General features: G+C 38.8%; 1 pseudogene; it reads right to left on the bottom strand.

Moving 5' to 3' along the window:
- Positions 1 to 250: 250 nt before the first annotated feature.
- LOC105527065 lies at positions 251 to 708 on the bottom strand (annotated as a pseudogene).
- Between the last annotated feature and the right edge of the window lie 3,908 nt (positions 709 to 4,616).

Genomic DNA, 4,616 nt, shown 5'->3' with positions numbered 1-4,616 from the left:
GCCTTGCAGTATAGTTCGAAGTCAGGTGGTGTGATGCCTCCAGCTTTGTTCTTTTTGCTTAGGATTGTCTTGGCTATGTGGGTTGTTTGTGGTTATATATGAATTTTAAAATAGTTTTTTTTCTAATTCTGTGAAGAATGTCATTGGTAGTTTAATGACAAGAGCATTGAATCTATAAATTACTTTGGGAAGTATGGCTTTTTTTTTTTTTGGTATATAAACTATTTATTAACAGACAAGGCCTATAGACTTATTTCGTCTTGGACACACTCATGGTGCTGCCACGGTGGCCAGTGGTCTTGGTGTGCTGACCTCGGACATGAAGGCCCCAGAAGTGGCACAGCCCTCTACGGGCCTGAATCTTCTTCAGTCGCTCCAGGTCTTCACGGAGCTTGTTGTCCAGACCATTGGCTAGGACCTGGCTATATTTTCCATCCTTTACATCCTTCTGTCTGTTGAAGAACCAGTCTGAGATCTTGTACTGGCGTGGATTCTGCGTAATGGTGATCACAAGTTCCACCTTATCCTCAGTGAGTTCTCCTGCCCTCTTGGTGAGGTCAATGTCGGCTTTCCTCAACACCACATGAGAATGTCTTCGGTCCACACCCTTAATGGCAGTGATGGCAAAGGCTATTTTCTGCCGCCCATCGATGTTGGTGTGAGTACTCGCAAAATATGCTGGAACTTTTCAGGGATCACTAGATACATGGCGGCAGCACAAGCGGAGGTGCATAGGCCTCCTGTGGAAGAGCAGTATGGCCATTTTTAAGATGTTGATTCTTGCTATCCAAGACTGTGGAATGTTTTCCATTTGTTTGTGTCCTCTCTGATTTCCTTGAGCAATGTTTTGTAGTTTTCCTTGAAGGACCTCTTTCCTTGAAGAGGTCCTTTACTTCCTTTGTTTGCTGTATTCGTAGGTATTTTAGTCTCTTTATAGCAATTGTTAATGGGGATTCATTCATGATTTGGCTCTCGCTTGCCTGTTGTTGGTGTATAGGAATGCTAGTGTTTTTGCACATTGATTTTCTATCCTGAGACATTGCTGAATTTGTTTATCAGTTTAAGAAGATTTGGGGCTGAAATTGTGGGGTTTTCTAGGTATAGGGTAATGTCATCAGTAAACAAAGATAATTTGACTTCCTCTCTTCCTATTTGAATATGCTTTATTTCTTTCTCTTGCCTGATTGCCCTGGCCAGAAACTCCAATACTATTTTCAATAAGAGTGGTGAGAGAGGGCATCCTTGTCTCATGTCAGTTTTCAAGGGGAATGCTACCAGCTTTTGCCCATTTAGTATGATATTGGTTGTGGGTTTGTCATATATGGCTCTTATTATTATGAAATATGTTTCTTCAATACCAGTTTATTGAGAGTTTTTAACATGAAAGGATGTTGAATTTTATCGAATGCTTTTTCTGAATCTATTGATATAATCATGTAGATTTTGCCTTTAGTTCTGTCGATGTGGTGAATTACGCTTATTGATTTGCATATGTTGAACCAACCTTGCGTCTATGGGATGAAGCCAAATAGATGGTGGTGTATCAGCTATTTGATATGCTGCTGGGTTTGGTTTGCCAGTATTTTACTGAGAATTTTTGCATTGATGTTTATCAGGAATATTGGACTGAAGTTTCCTTTTTTTGTTGTATCTCTGCCAGGTTTTGGTATCAGGATGATACTGGCCTCATAAAATGAGTTAGGGAAGATTCCCTCCTTTTCAGTTGTTTGGAATAAGTTCAGAAAAAATGGTACCAGCTCCTCTTTGTACCTCTTGTACAATTTACCTAAATCCCTCAATTTCAGAACTCATTACTCGTCTATTCAGGGATTCAGTTTCTTCCTGATTCAGCCTTTGGAGGGTGTATGCATCCAGGAATTTATCCATTTCTTCTAGATTTTCTACTTTGTGTGCACAGAGGTGTTTATAATATTCTCTGATGGTTGCTTTTGTTTCTGTGGGGTCAGTGGTGATATTCGCCTAATTGTTTCTGATAGTGTCCATTTGATTCTTCTTTCTTTTCTTCTTTATTAATCTAGCCAGTGGTCTATTTTGTGAATTTTTTTCAAAAAAAAAGCACAGCTCATGAATTTATTGATTTTTTTTAAATCCCTTAAAAATGTTTCATGTCTCTATCTCATTCAGTTATTCTCTGAGTTTGGTTATTGTTTTCTGCTAGCTTTGGGGTTTGTTTCCTCCTAGTTCTCTAGTTCTTTTAGTTGTGATGTTAGATTGTTGATTTGAGATCTTTCTAGCTTTTTGATGTGAGGATTTGGTACTCTAAATTTCCCTTTTGCACTGCTCTAGCTGCTCTAGCTGCATCCCAGAAATTCTGGTACATTTTGTTTTTTCTCATTAGTTTCAAATAACTTCTTGATTTCTGCCTTAATTTCATTTTTTACCCAGAAGTCATTAAGGAGCAGGTTGGTCAATTTCCATGTAGTTGTGTGGTTTTGAGTGAGTTTCTTAATCTTGATTTCTAATTTGTTTGTGTTGTCGTCCGAAGGACTGTTTGTTATGATTTCAGTTCTTTTGCATTTGCTGAGGAGTGTTTTACTTTTGCATTTACTCTAAAAATTGTGATCAATTTTAGAGTAAGTGCCATGTTCTGATGAGAAGAAGATATATTCTGTTGTCTATGAATGGAGAGTTCTGTAGATGTCTATCAGGTCCACTTGATCCAGACCTGAATTTGAGTCCTGATTGTCAATTTTCTGTTTTGATGATCTGTCTAATATTGTCAATGGGGTGTTTAAGTCTCCCACTGTTATTGTATGGGAGTTTAAGTCTCTTTATAGGTCTCTAAGAACCTGCTTTATGGATGTGGGTGCCCCTATACTGGGTGCATATATATTTAGGATAGTTAGCTCTTCTTGTTGTATTGATCCCTTTACTATTATGTAATGCCCTTCCCTTCTCTGTCCTTTTTGATCTTTGTAGGTTTAAAATCTGCTTTGTCAGAAACTAGGATTGCAATTCGTGCTTTTTTCCTGTTTTCCATTTGCTTGATGAATTTTTCTCCATTTCTTACTTTTAGTTTATGTGTGTCCTTGCACGTGAGATGGATCTCTTGAATATACTATACTGATGGGTCTTGACTCTTTATCCAGCTTGCTATTCTGTGACTTTTAATTGGGACATTTAGTCCATTTACATTTAAGGTTAATATTGTTGTGTGACATTGATCCTGTCATCATGATGCTAACTTCTTGTTTTGCAGACTTGTTTATGAAGTTGCTTCATATGTCACTGGTCTGTGTACTTTAGTGTCTTTTTGTAGTGGCTGGTAATGTTCCCCCCACCACCCACATTTAGTGCTTCCTTCAGGAGCTCTTGCAAGGCAGGCCTAGTGGTGATGAATTCCCTCAGCATTTGCTTTCTGAAATGGATCTCACTTCTCCTTTGCTTATGAAATTTAGTTTGGCCGGATATAAAATTCTTTTTTGGAAATTCTTTTCTTTAAGAATGTCGAATATTGGACTCCAATCTCTTCTGGCTTGTAAGGTTTTTGCTGAGAGGTCTTCTGTTAGTCTGATGGGCTTCTCTTTGTAGGTGACCTAGCTTTTCTGTCTAACTGCCATCAACATTCTGTTTTCACTTCAAGCTTCAATAATCTGATGATTATATGTCTTGGGTTGATCTTTTTGTGGAGTATCTTACTGGGGTTCTCTGGATTTCCTGAATTTGAATGTTGGCCTGTCTGTTAGGTTGGGGAAGTTCTCCTGGAGGATATCATGAAGTATGTTTTCCAACTTAGTTCCATTTTCCCCATCTCTTCAAGTAGAACAATCAGTCATAGTTTCAGTCTTTTTACATAATCCCAGATTTCTTAGAAGGTTTTGTTTTTTCCTTTTCATTCTTTTTCCTCTATTTTTGTCTGTCTATCTTTTTCTGAAAGATAGTCTTCAAGCGCTGAGATTCTTTCCTCTGCTTGGTCTATTTGGCTATTGATACTTGTGATTGCAATGTGAAATTCTTGTGTTGTGTTTTTCAGCTCTATCAGGTCATTTAAGTTCCTCTTTAATGTAGCTATTCTGGTTATCAGCTACTGTAATATTTTGTCATGATTCTTAGCTTCTTTGCATTGTGTTAGAACACGCTCTTTTATCTCAGCAAAGTTTGCTATTACCCACCTTCTGAAGCCTTCTTCTGTCAGTTCAGCCATCGCAGCCTCAGCCCAGTTCTGTGCCCTTGATAAAGATGTGTTGCAATCATGTGGAGGGGAAGAAGCACTCTGGCTTTTTTAGTTTTCAGCATTTTTGCATTGATTCTTTCTCATCTTTGTGTGTTTATCTACTTTGATCTTTCAGGTTGCTGACATTTTAATGGGGTTTTTGGGGGGTATTTTTTGTTGATGCTGTTGTTGCTCTTTGTTTTTCTTTAACAGACAGGCCCCTCTTTCATAAGGCTCCTGTGGTTTGCTGGGGGTCCACTCCGACAACAATCCCCTGGGTTCCTCCCACACCTGGAGGTATCACTGGTGAAGTTTGCAAAATAGCAGAGATGACAGTCTGCTAATTCCTCTGGTAGCTCCATCCCAGAGAAGCAGTGACCTGATGCTGGCTCAAACGCTCCCATAGGAGATGTCTGGAGACCACTGTTGGTAGCTCTCACCT

Source organism: Colobus angolensis, unplaced genomic scaffold (assembly GCF_000951035.1).
Source record: "Colobus angolensis palliatus isolate OR3802 unplaced genomic scaffold, Cang.pa_1.0 Scaffold606, whole genome shotgun sequence".
NCBI lineage: Eukaryota > Metazoa > Chordata > Mammalia > Primates > Cercopithecidae > Colobus > Colobus angolensis.
Note: the sequence above shows the minus strand (reverse complement) of the source record. Positions and strands in the feature narration are given on the sequence as shown.